Source organism: Eulemur rufifrons, chromosome 2, assembly GCF_041146395.1.
Source record: "Eulemur rufifrons isolate Redbay chromosome 2, OSU_ERuf_1, whole genome shotgun sequence".
NCBI classification, from domain to species: Eukaryota; Metazoa; Chordata; class Mammalia; order Primates; family Lemuridae; genus Eulemur; species Eulemur rufifrons.
In genome coordinates this window covers 104,116,987-104,130,979 of record NC_090984.1, presented here as the reverse complement: position 1 = coordinate 104,130,979, position 13,993 = coordinate 104,116,987, and the positions used below count along the sequence as shown (strand labels likewise).

The 13,993-nt window shown below is 45.1% G+C and overlaps 1 protein-coding gene across 1 annotated transcript in view; it reads right to left on the bottom strand.

The window, feature by feature from the left end:
• NRXN3 (neurexin 3) overlaps positions 1 to 13,993 on the bottom strand; it is a 1,493,796-nt gene that overhangs the window by 1,446,788 nt on the left and 33,015 nt on the right. The gene's annotated exons all lie outside the window — the stretch shown is intronic.

Genomic DNA, 13,993 nt, shown 5'->3' with positions numbered 1-13,993 from the left:
TAGGAAAGACATGGAACCACCTTTATTTGACCCAAATAAATGTTTTTAAAATTTACCAAAGGAAGAGTGAGCAGGACACTTGGTAGTAAGAGGGGATTCAAGCCCTGGAGAAAACCCTACAGTTGGGCCTTATCTTACGTGCTTCTCTAAGTGTATTTCACCGCTGACCTACATCAATCACCTGGGGATGCTAATTAAAAATGAAGATCCGGGCCCCAACCCCAGACCTAATGAATTAGGATCTTGGGAAGCAGTTAAGGCAAGATCTGAATTTTAAACAAGTTGCCCAAGTGATTCCCATGCTCAATGGCACTTGAGAGCTACCCCTTCAGAGTGGCAAATAAATCAAATTTTGGTAAATTAAATTGTATGATAAATACACTACGAGGAATTGGATATTTAATGAAACTGCAGTGGATCCTTTTGTAAAGGGAAGAATCCTTTTAAAATGCAAATAACTTACCAACTGTGTTTTTAAAATTCAAATACGTACTTATCAGGTTTTATTAAAGCTACATATGTAGTTGCAGTATTGCCACTCAAGATGTTCATATTCTTCAACTTATAAAATCCTTAAATAGGAATATTAGGCCAGGAATGCAGATCTGAAATCCTGATATGAAAACTTTAGTTTTGCAGGCAATAAAGCAAAATGGACATGCAAAAGTGTAACGGGAAAAGGATGAGGGAGAGGAGAAACTCTAACCACAATACGATTTAAGTTTTATTTTGCTTTTTGAGAAGGGAATTTTATTCCACTTTGAAAAGCTTTTATATCAGTATCTTTTCTTATACAAACCTATCCCAGAGCTAGCAGAGTTAAAAACTGGAAACCAAGAATTGCATCGTGTCCAGGTTTATTCTGAAATTCTGTTTCTCCCTCCCTTCCACCTCGAAACACTCCTACTTGCTGCTAAAAATCTCAGGCCCCACAACGGTGAATGAAAAAACCAAAAATTCAAGTACCCACTACATGCAAAGACTAGATAGTTGGAAGAAAAATGTGTATGATACCTTGTTCCTGATCTCTAGGAGTTTAGAGTCTAGCTGGGAAGATTTGTGTATTTTTATTTACACAAACACATATATGACATATATACTGATACCTGACAGTAAAGCATAGGGGTTAAGATCAAGGACTTCAGAGTCAATTTGACGTGTATCTCTGCTACTGTCTAGCTTGTGACCCAAGGAAAGTTGATAAACACCTCCTTGCCTTGATTTTCTTATCTTTAAAATTGGTACGGGACACTAATCATGCCTACTTCATAGGTTGGTTTGAGGATTAAATAAATTAATGAATGTAAATCTGTGCCTGCACATGGTAAGAGCTATTAATATATAAGGGTTGTTTTTATTTTTATTATGTTATGAAAATATACTGATGTGTCAGGCAACACCTATTACAGTGCCTGACACACAATAGGTGCTCAGTATGTGTGTGATGATTAAATGAGGAATGAATGGGCAATTGCTGAGCGTCACATGATGAATTCAGATAATAAAGCCAGTAGGGAATGTGAGGAGGGTCCTGGGTGCTCAGAAAAGGTTTCTGGAGGACAGAGGGATCTGAAACAGGCCTTGGAAGATGGTTTAGGATTTAGATGGAGGACACTTCAGGGAGCACCACAGGCTCCCAAGACCACAGAGTACATTTGTAAGGACTCTTCAGTTCAGCCTTTCAGGAGTTATCAGGACACTGCCAGGCACACGGTAGGTATGTCACAGCATGCTATACAATAAAGGGATGAATACATAGTAGCAGTTCATATAAATAAAAAAATGTAAGACGATCCTAAGAATTAGAGCATGAAGGCCTTGCGTTTCAAGGCTAAGAAAAGTGAACTTGATCTTGCAGCTGATGTGAGACATTGAGGGTTCGTGAGCAGGAGAAGGACCCAAGGAAAATGATATCGAGGAAGATTGTTTTTGCAACACAGTGGACAGGATGGATTAGAGGGAAAGAGACGGAGGCAGAGAGATCAGTCACAGGCAAAGGGCCTAAATCAATATCATGACGGTGGGAAGGAAATGGGGAAAAAGGATTTTTTTAACAGGCTTTGGTGATGGATGAAATGCTTCAGGAGAGGGGTGGATGGGAAGACTGGGGGAGCAATGTCAGAAACAGGAGGATGGGATGGGGAGATGGATTTGGGGTGAGGGGATAATGAGTTCTGTTTGAGACAGGATGAGTTGAAGAAAAAGACAAATCTCTCAAACAAAAACATCTAGTGTGCATTTAACGAGGTAGGACTATGATTGGAAAGAGAGTCTGGGCAAATATAAGGGGCTTATCGCATCCCCTTCATGGAAGAGAGGGGCAGGGCTTGTGTAAGGGAATGATGCCCAGAGGGTAAAAGGGGTTGGAGCCCTGGGTCTTAACCTAGGATGGGTGGGGAGAAATTGAGATATCCTGAAGGTTCTTTTTTTTTCCCCCAAGCATATTCAACATTAAATATAAAAAATATTTTATATTCCAAAAGGAGAAAGAAATTAGATGGCTTTCCAACATAAATTATAGAAAATAATGCTCAAAAATTCTTAACCAAGAAAGATATAATTAGCAAGGAAGAAAATAGAATCTACGCTGGGTGTGTGTTCTGTGCATGGCTGACAAGGAAGGGGTTAAAACGAAGATGAGCCTGCTGACCAACCTAGGAAGCAGAGGGTGGAAAATACATGCACATTTCATGCCAGAGGACCTGCACCCTGGCTGGGTTTGGAGTTTGGCATGTATTCTGAGCCCGACGTTTCAGGTCTGCCGAAAGAAAAGGCATGGGCTCAACAGGGGCTCACAGAAGCAAAGGGGACTACACCTTTCCAAAACAATCTCAGTACAGCCTCTAGCTTTGAACAGATCCTCCACTGTGACTCCAAAGCCTAAGGGTGGGTAGGGAATAGGGGATGGGCTGGGATGACCCTCTGACAGGCAGGAAATTAATTGCCAACGTAGAATTCTTGTGGAACTGCAATGCCTTTAAAAAATAAATAAATACGGAAAACAAAATAAGAAAGCAACCAAAGTGTCCCCTATCTGATGTCATACCCTAACAAAGTTCTACCCCAGATGGATCTGGGCACAATTCTGAATCCCAACAAGATATCCGGTACTTTTGTCCCTGCTGTCTCCCTCTTTCTGGAGCTATATTCCACCCTTCTTGTGTCTACTGGTGGTGCACAGGTTCTCAGGGTACATACAAGAACACGAGGAGAAAAAGATTGCCAGTAGATAAGACATACAAAGTTGAAACTGCCTTAGAACAGACTGCAAATCGTATGTAAATGATATGCAAAATACACGTATGGCCCTCTAAACTATATTACACCCTTTGGGAAAATCCCCATGGAGATAGCTGCTTTTGCAGCTCAGGAAAATGGAAATGGCTATGAAAGCAAAGTCATTTGTAAGCGGCTGTGGCCATCATGAAGCCTGTCATGAGAATGACTAATACAGAGAATAGAAACCATTTACTGAAACAGGCAAGAGGAAGATGTAATGTTCAGGAACCAGGCCAGAAGTTGAAGGCCTCCATCATTTAAGCTAATACTGTGTCCCCCTCAAACCTGTGTTATCCCACCCACCTCAGATGGTTTGCAAATCCATCCTTCTTTCCTTTACCCTAGCTGGGTAATTAGGAAAAGGATTTCAGGGAAGGAAGGAAGTCACTCATTGCGGGGTGAGGTGGGGTGGTGGACAGAATTCAGAAAAAGAAAAAAAAACAAAAAAAACCCAAGTTATCTCTGCCAAGACCTTTATTTCGTTCATTCTGAGGGTAACTTTTACCCCAGTGAAAAATCCACATATATCATTTTTTTTCCATACTGAAGTAGCAAAATTAAATGTCACTAATTGCTGCAAGTGCCAAGTACCAATGTTGAATTCTTATGAAACCACAAGGACTTTTTAAAAGAGTAATTACATAAAATCAGAAGGTAATGGAAACATTCGCCTGATGTTTCCGAAAGAACTCAGGAGACTGTGAAGGTGAGAGGGGGTAGGGCCCAATGAACAGGGACACCCAAAGTGCCTGCAGGGTGACCAGGAATTTGCAAAAGAAAAGAAGAAAGAATTTCATATCCAGATTTGCATTTTAAAGAGGGAAGTGGCTTCATAACCCCCAAAAAATGACCTGGAAAAGGAGGAATTTCATGTTTTAATAGAAATATACATCTTAGCATTTTAAGTACCTAAAAGATGAAATTCAGTTAACTTGGTAAAAAGGTAATTATATTAATAATAATAGCTAATATTTGTTGGCTGTTTATCACAGACAAGGTGTGGCTATGTGTTATCTCATTCAATATAAACTCCATGGGAAAGGCATTGCTATAATTTCAATTTTATAGGTGAGGAAACCAAGACTAAGAGTCAAAGTCACACACTACCTAGGAAGGGGTGAAGTGAGGACTCTAAGCCAGCAGGTGGCCTTTCCAGCCTGTGACAGTAACCACAACACTAGCTACCACTCTAATTCAGTGCTAGTAGAGATGGGGAAGCAGAACATAGTGGCTAGACATTAATGCAACTTCATTTACGCCCCTGCCCCTGCATTTTCAGGGGCACCGGAAAGCCCTTTGACGTGGCTGTATTCTCCTCCGCCTCAAGCCCACCAACAGATTCTAGTAAAGCATGAAATCCTTCCTTTCTCAGGTCATTTCTTGGCATTATTAAGCCACTTCCTTCTTTAAAATGCAAATCTCAGACTCCTCAGTCCTTGACACTGTCACGTGCAAGACCATTGGGACAGCCAAGCTAAAGGTCTCTCCGAGAGAGGTTCACTCTCCGGGGGATGTCTTACAGCAGAGCCTAGGCCCATTCCAGATTTTGATCAATGACTTGACTGAGGACATTCATAGCATGCTGTCTGGATGTTGTGATGACCTAAACCTGAGAAGAATAGCTAATTTGTTAGATAGTAGAAACAGGGTAACAAAAGGATAGGCATAGAAAAAAGTGAAATTTAATTTTAAGGGACAAATATAAATGCTGGCACTTAAGTACAATCTTCTACTCCCAACCGCCTGGAATAAAAATGTTCAATAGTTTCACCTCTTCTTAGCATTGACTGTACCAGACTTAGGGTTTTGGTTCAGAATATGATGCTGTGTATTAGGAAGGGCAGTAATCAGGTGGGCTGTGTCCAAAGGAGAATAGCCAGGATGATGAGGGCTCCAAAGTCATGTCCACGTGCAGAACAGCTGCAGGAACTGATATGTGCAGCCCAAACAAGACAGGGCTAGGTAAGGACACGAGAGCTGCCTTCAAGCATTTTTAAAGTTGCACACGCAAAATAAAGGAGCAAACACATTCAGTACGAACAGAGGCTGCATGATAAGGGAAATTTTACTTGCCAGAAATGCCATAGAAGAGAATCAGAGTAGAGGGTTTAGGAGATAACTAAAAAAAAACTCCCTCTCAACTCTAAGACTCTTTGCCTCTATGATTTCAGATCTCTCCAAAGAGGCCAAGCAACATATTGGGTTGAACCACATAAAAATGCTGCTATTTGACTGGTTTTTGACCTATAAAAATGGCAGTTTCTAGTGGTTGAAACTAATACCTTGAGAACACTACCCATAATCAGAGTGGTGGGCTTCAAGGATAGCCTACCGCCACTACAGCCAAGCTGTACAAAGCTTCAAATAATCACCTGACAGCAGTCATGAGCTAACACTCCAGATGATCAACTGTTTACATACATGATTTTGGCTTTTCACAGTACTGAGAATGAACTGAATAAACTGATGATGATGATGGTTTGCACAGACACAGAAGAGAAGGGAGCCTGTTGATAATTCTCCAAGATACGGGCCACCTGGGCCTCTCGGTTTTACCCTTCCATGATGCCACCACATTCAATCCTCATCAACCAGCCCTTTTAAGATGTAACCATGCCAGCCCAGTCACAGTGTGCCTCTAGACCCACTGTGTTCTTACAGCATGGCAGCAGGACTGAACAGAAAGGCTTTCTCAATCGTGCCCATGAATCACCAACAGCTTCTGCATGTTCTAGCCAGTGGGTAGAAGAAAGAATGTCTACAGCACATGCCTAATCTATTCCGCATCTTAGTGGGGAAGGTGTGGTTGAGGTTTCCTCATGCTTGAATGCCATGGAAGGCAGAGAGATGAAGGAGTCATGCCAGTCACTCCAAGGGCTAAAGGATCAACAACAATGACTTTTAGAAAAGACTCATCCCAAAGGAGAGGTTTTTGCTCTCCAGCTCTCATGGACTTCTCTACATTAGTTCTTCGTTCATGAATGACATGAAGCTGGAAGAGACAGCCGCTGTGCTAGATTTTAAAAGAAATGTGCTCAAATAGATCATGGTGTGCTAAACTTTAAAAATCCAAAGCTGGATTTAACAAAATCGAAGAATAGTTCCAAGCTTAAGTCAAATAAACCAAATGGACAAGCCCAGGAAGGGGAGAGGAATGGCTTAGCATCAGTGCACACAAAAAATAGTCAAAGTTTTCATTAAGTTCAATTTAATACTATAGTCATTTAAAAAAAAAAAAAAAAGCTAAGGTATTTGGTGCTGCCATTAATAGATGTAAACTCTAGGAAAAACGAGCCCTGGGACCACTCTATAATGAACTGATCCCAATCATGTCCATAATATTATATGCAGTGGGAACATCCTTCTTTGGAAAGGATGTAGGAAAAAATACGTCATTTTTCAGAGAACAATGACCTGGATGAAAGAGTTTAAAACCCTTGTAAGAGAATGCCCAAAGAAACTGGAGATGTTTTAGCCTTTAGCAAAGAAAATCCTTAAAGACAAAAGCCCTGTCTTCAAACACTGGGAGAGTAATTAGATCTATTCTGTGTGTCTCCAAGGGCTGGAAGCCATACACGTGGTGAAAGCTACAGCAAGTGAGAACAGAAAGAGCTTTCAAACATTCAGTGCTGCGAGCATGGAATGGAAAGGCTCAAGGAGCAATGAGTTGCTTCTCGTTGAAGGAGTTCAAGCCACGTCTGAATAAACTCTTACAGAATAGACTCAAAAAATAGGTGCACAGAGAGCCTTGACAATCTGTTGGGTCCCCTCCATTCCTGAAATGCTGATTCTAACAAAGTTCTATGAGCAGAATGTGGTAGGCAGTGGGGATGCAGGCATGGGTAAGTCTCTGTTCTTATAGAGTAAGATGCTACCTGCCTTTGAAGAGCCCACGGTAGCAGATAAGGGAGCCAGATACAGCATTGACTATAGCGTATCATGATGATGGCTCTGCTAGCCCTGTGACCTAAATGCCTAAAATCAAAGGAGGATCTTCTACCTTCCCCACCCACTTCCCTTAATGTACCTGGGGCCATAATATAGTTGTTAAAAGTGAAGCTTTCAAGTCTCTTCACCTTCCAGATCACTTTCCTTTGAAACAGCAATTCTCAAACTTTGGTCAAATCCACAACACCTGGGAGAACTATCTTACTTTTAAGAGCCTGGCTCTCCTTCATTAGCTGTCCAGGTGATTCTGATGCTTACCAGAGTATGCAAACCACCACTCTCCACAGCCCAAAGCCTAGATGCAAAGCCCAGCTCTACCTCGGAACTAACTGGGACTTTGAGCAAGTTAACTTTTCTGTGCCTCCTTCCTGTAAAAGATCTGCCACTCAGCTGAAAAATATCTGTAAAATACCCAATCACATGCAACTACATATGGAATACACTTAGCACCGTTTCTGACACATAGGAAGGGCTCAAAAACTTGTAGTTATTGCTGTCATTATTTAGAGAACCGGTCTATCCAGGCCCTCTCTCTGCTCCACCATCTGCCTCTTGCCAACACCATTTCTCTAATAAGCTGGCAGCACTGCGAGACGACCTGACCAGTCCATGCTCAGATGCCTCCCTACATGGGGAGCTACCCCACGAGGGGACCCACTATCCTGGACTCTCGGCTGTATTCCCCCTCCCCACCCCAGCACACTGACTAGCTTAGCCCTTACCAGACCTCCTGTAAGCAGGTATACAGACTGGGAGGGTCTCCAAGGCTGACCCAAATGAGCTGTGTGTCTCAGCTGAGTTACATGGAAGTTCTACAGCCTCAATTCCCCCTCCGGTAAAGGGAGGGAATTGGTCTAGAATAGTTTCTCAATGGTCTCACCAGTGGCATTTTGAGTAGCACAGACCTTTGAAGGAGGCTCTCCCACACATCATGGCACATCTAGCATTCACTGCCCCTCAACATCGGAGCAACGAATAAACACCCACATATATTTGGCGGGGCAGGAGCGGTGTTATTTCATTGAGACTACAGCATATCTCTAATGATTTTTCCAGCTCTAACTCTGGCCTTGCCTTCTTGAATTGGGAAATAAAAGAAACCATATAACTAACACCCTAGTGTGCCTGCCTGTCCAAGACAGCAAAGGAAGAGATTTTAAAAGTCTCTAGAAAAAGTACCAAGGCCCAGTGATCTTCCTTGAGGTAGCCAAAGCTGGAGGCAGCCTGGGAAGCAGCTCTTCACTCACACTTACTCATCAAGAACCACAGCTACGGGAGCCAAGGGGGTCTTCCCAGGCCCCAGCCGGGCAATTGGCTGGAAGTTGAGCACCATTAGCCCAGCGGAGGGCCCCCTTCCAATCCAATTATGCACGACGGAGGTGGATTTCCCTGCAGCCCAGATCCCCCACTGAGCCGAGCCCACGATGGGCACTGAATAAAGATTGGTTCAATTGCCTTCTGTCTCAGGGAAAACCCCCATAAAAAGCAGACTTTCTTTCAGAGGGATGTGGGGTAAAATTAAAAGCTGAGTTCTGAGCACTGTTTATTCATTCAGCCAGTATTTATTCCATCCCTGCGATGTGCTGGCACTATGCTAGGCCGAGAGGACACGGTAGTGAACAGGAGTGTACCTTCGTGGAGTGTACGCTCTGGTAGAACTCCGAGGAGACATCTCCAGGCCCAGACATACTAGGGCTTGCATCCTGTTTCACCACTTTTTACTGGGAGGCATCAGTGAGTTATTTATCCTCCTTGAGCCTCCGTTTGTTCAGGGGGTAAAATGGGCCAAAGAACAGAATCCACCTCCTGAGAATGTCACATGAATGAAATAACGCATGCAAAACTTAACATTTCAGTGTCTGGCTCAAAATACAAGCTCAATAAATGTCAAGTGTTTTTGCTAATAAGGTAATAAGGGAGAAAAGCAAGTGGGACTATTGCCCAAAAGAATAGGAAAGAAAAGACAAAATATGCTCTAGGTGCTACTGGAGTTGGGAGCTGTGAGTCTTTGGTAGGGGAGAAGGCATTCTCCTGGTTGCTATTCCCCAAGGTATCTCACAGTCAGATATCTAATCATACACCCTCAGAACGGAGGCAGATCATCTGATTCAAACCCTTTGAGTTAAAGAAACCTGTTGCCCAGAGAGGTTACATGACTTGCCCAAGGGCATACGGCTCCCAGGAAAAGTGGCAGAACCACAGAGCAGAACCGTACCTGCTTCTGACCTTGGGCAAAGGATGTCAAGGTTATTCATCTCTGAGCTGGTAGGTGCCTGAGACATGGCAGGTCCTCTGCAAATACTGATTCCCTTCGTCCCTTCTTACTGGTTCCTAGGCTCTGCTTGAGAGCAATGGTTGGGATCTAAGTTTGAGGGATCTCTTAACTGGAAGAAAGGCCACGAGGGAATGATGGGAGGGAATGATGGGAGGGAATGTGTGACAGCTGAGAACAGCAGGTACGTTTACAGAGGTTCTACAGCACCGCACTGGAGCACAGATCTAGGCAATTAGAGACCAAAATGCAGCTAAAAGTGGATTGGTTTTTTTTAAAAAAAAAAAAAAAACCTTTCTGAGCCTAAGTGTCTTTATCTACAAAATGGAAACAGGTGTTGAAAGGACCAGATTGGATAACTTATGATAATAGCTGTCTTATAACATTGCTAAGGGTGCCACACACCCCTCTAAAGATGTCACAGGCATGAGCTCACAATCATCAAAACAACCCCATGAGGTAAATACTCTTATTGTCCCCATTTTGAAGAAAGTAGGGCCCACAAAGTTAAGGTAACTTGAACAGGTCGCAGTGCTGTGATAGAGACAGCATGTCAACCCCGGCAGCTGGCTCCGAGTCTGTGCTCTAGCTCAGAGGTGGCAAACTTTTCCCATAAAGGGCCAGATGGTAATTATTTTAGGCTTTGGGGGCTGCAGACTCTATCGCAACTACCCAACTCTGACTTTCCCACTTAAAAGCAGCCATAGACAATACATAAAAGAATGGGCGCGGCTATGTCCAAAAAAACTTTGTTTATGAACACAAATTCAAATTTCATAAAATGTGTTACCAATTGTTCTTCTTTTGTTTTCAACCATTTAAAAATGTAAGAACCTCTTAGCTCAAAGGTCCTACAAAACCAGGCAGCGGGCTGAATTTGGTGTCAAGCTGTAGTTTGCCAAATTTTGCTCTATAATTATGCTATCTCGCCTCCCAGTGTGTGCACTTTTATGTAAAAAGTGCCTGAACTATGACCAGCACAGACTCAGTGGTCAATAAATATTCGTTCTCCCTCTTCCTCCTACCAACCAAATCGAGCAGGTATCTTGTGCTGTGCCCGGCACAAGAGAGGAGGACTAGGGCCTCAGCAAGGTGAACCGCAACTTCCTCGGTAAAGGCTGCCCTGTTGGCCCCACAGGGGAGGAGACTGGGACTCTGCGGTTTGCGCGTCTCAAACATGAATGTGTGTGCACCCAGAGGTCCTGACAAAATGCAGCTTCTGATTCGGCAGGTCTGGCGCGAGGCCTGAAATTCTGTGGGTCCCGCAGGACACCCTGTGAGCAGCAAGCTTCCAGGGTGCACACACACAAGCCAGACTCGCCAGGCACTGCCTCCTGACTTCGGGTTCAGAACGACGTCCCTCAGGCTGGACTGAATGACCCCCTGGAGACAGGGCAGGGCTCAGGACAAATAACCGGTCCTCTCCCCAAGGACAGCCCTGAGATGACTTACACTGAAGGGGAAAGACAACAAGAGGCAGAGATCAAGACGGGGTAGAGGAAGGCGTCAGCTTCTTCAGCGACAGCAGACTGAGGCCTCCTCTGGGGCCCGGCAGACAGGAGCCCCTCCCCCCCGCCTGCCGCGCTGATGGACGGAAGCAAGAGGCCTATTTCCTCATTGGGCCTCTGAATAACTAGGGCACTTCCACAAGGTCACAGTTATTCATTTAAATTCCAGCTCTAATCAGCAGGCAGAGGCTGAGAAATTATCCCTTCCGAGGAGAGAGGCTGTCATTGGAGCACCATAAACAGCCCCTCCAGGCAGGAGGGAGAAGCAAAAAGCTCTGGAAAAGGGGCGGGGGAGAGGTCTCACACCCACAGGCCGCTGCATTGCTCCCCGCCTTCCAGATCCTTCCGCCACCCTTCCCGCTTGCTCACCTCCACACTGCTTCCTGTTCCCTTGGCGAAGACGTCTGGAACACGTGGGAGGCAGGAGAAGGTGGAGGGCTGAGGTCAGGGCAGAGCTGTCTGCCCACCTGCCCCACAGCAGCCCAGGGAGACCAGTGATAAATCCCAATGCACAGAAACGTGGGATAAGGCACCCCACAGGGGTCCCTTCCAGGCCACCGGTGGGTCACACGGCCGGGACAGGACGCACTTTAAGCTCTGGCCTGTCTCGGGCTCCTACAGACACAGTGTGCTGGCGGCCACAGGTTCTGGTCAATAACGATTTTCGAGGTTCTACCGCGTTCCCTGCACGGTGCAAAGACTCGGGGATGCAGACACGGAAAGGCCACAGCCTGGCCCACTGCTGTCTTGTGGAAAAGGCAGGGTTTCGAAGAACAAGAGTGCAGGCCCTGGAGGCAGACAGATCCGAGATCCTGGCCTAGTCACTAGCAGGAGGTGACCACAGGCAGTTGCTAAGCGAGCTGAGGCGCCTTTTTTCCCTCCGCAGTAGTGAGGTTGGACATGCCCAGAAAGCTGCGCGGAGAGTTACACAGGGGCGTGTGTGGGCGGAGTCAGAGCTCAGCTCCCTCTTCCCGTTCAGGTCCGCGCACCACAGGTGCTGCTTGTTGGCACTTACTTCCCAAAGGCTGGGCCAAGGGGCTAGGGATTTTCCCGCCCATTTTCCCGGGGTGTGCAGGACTCCAAGTCTCCAGCCTGTCTCTGGGACCTTAAGAAGAGTAGCGCGCCCCCCTCCCCCCCCCCCGCCCCGCCCCGCCTCATCTCAGACTGTGTTTTACAGTGGGGATACTTCTAACCCATCTCCTCCACATGTAAAATCAATCAATTAATCAATCGTCCCTTTATAGTCTTCCAGCAGCCTCTGGGTAAATAGTTACTTTATCTCATAAAATCCCCAATTTGTCTTCTGAGGGGAAGGAAAAAAAAATCGGAGACCCACTAAAGGCTTCTTGTTTCAGAACCACAGTGCCGCTGGCTCCAGATTGCCCGACCAGGGGCCCAGAGGGGCTCAGCCAGGGCCAGGCACATCCAGGGCCACGAGGGAAGGATCTAAACCAGTGATTTGCTTCAGGTGCAGAAACCACAAAAAGGCGGGGGGGGGGGGAGGGGGGGGTTGGTGGGGCACCAGATTGGCAATCAGCCTTGAGCTTCAAGGGCAGAAGGAAGAGCAGGAGATCTGGAATTCACCTGGAATCCCGCCGTGGCCCTGCTACTCACCAGCTGGGTGGCCTCAGCACATCATGTAACCTCCCTGGGCCTCAACTTCCTCAGCAGTAAAATGGGGCTCAGGCTACACACCTCAGAGGGTTACTAAGGGAACACCATAAGATAATGGCCGTGAAGTTGGAACGGTGCTCTGTCAGCTGGTTGTATTTGCTGTTGTCTGAGGGAGGGTCGCTCACAGGCCTCCACCCCTTTGAATGAACGGAAGGAGGCCTACGGGTCCACTGTGTTTCTGGCCATCATCCTATTTCATCCAGGACCAATGTGGTGCCTTCGTAAGAATCAGACAAAGGTGCCGCTCTGGTCAGCCCCACAGGCGTGATCTCGGCAAGAGGAAGGCAGGAGGGATTTCCAACCCCCTCATCCCCTCGGCTGGGAGACCCTATGCAGGGCCTCCAAGAGGTGACCCTGGTCACACTCTACCATGAACCAGGAAAAGGAGGGGTTAAGCCAAGTGGCACTTTTACAAACCAAACCTGGGGTGTTGGGCTTACTCCTTCACCTCACTGAGGCATCCTGGCAAACATCATCTCATCAAAGAGGCCTTCCCAGACCACCCTTTATAAATTAGGGACCTCTTACCCTGCTTCATTTTTCTCCCCAGCAATTACCACCCACCACCAGATACTATCTCTATATAATATAGACATATATACATAGTATGTGTAGGTATGTGTATATATGTTCACATATAAATGTGCATATATTATGTACATATATGTGTGTCTGTCTATACGTGTGTGCATTTTAGTTCGTCTGCCTCTGCCTAAAATAAAAGGTCCATGATGGCAGGGACTGTCTTCTGTTTTATTCACTGTTTGATCCCCAGAACCTAGAACAGTGCCTAGCACATAAATATTTGTTGAGTGAGTGATTGAACTAAAATATTATTAAGTAAAATTATAAATTTAATGGTATCTTTCTAGAAAATGCTGTCGTGTGTTTTGGTTCAAACACCAATTATTTCTTAAGTAGAGGGCTGGCAGAAAAAAACAGACAGTGAAACCCTCCGCATTAGGTGGGGATAAATGTATTATTCTCTTATGTTGTGTCACACACACCCAATTAAAAAACAACGATCAGAAGGACCCTACTTAAATCTGTTTGATTATTTTAGATAGTCAAGAACAATAAGGGATAAATTCATTTGAAAAGAAGGCTGCTGATAAAGAAAATGTCATATTACCTCTAAGCAAAAATAAACAAATAAACAATGGTTCCATTAGGAAATACTTACGAGATCTTCAATTGGTTGAGAATTTTCAGTGATGGGCCCCAGCATGTTCCCATGGAGTATGTACCGATTTTTAGAGTCAGAAAGCCTAAGTTTAAATCCCAGTGCTACAGCCAATAAAGTCTATTATGA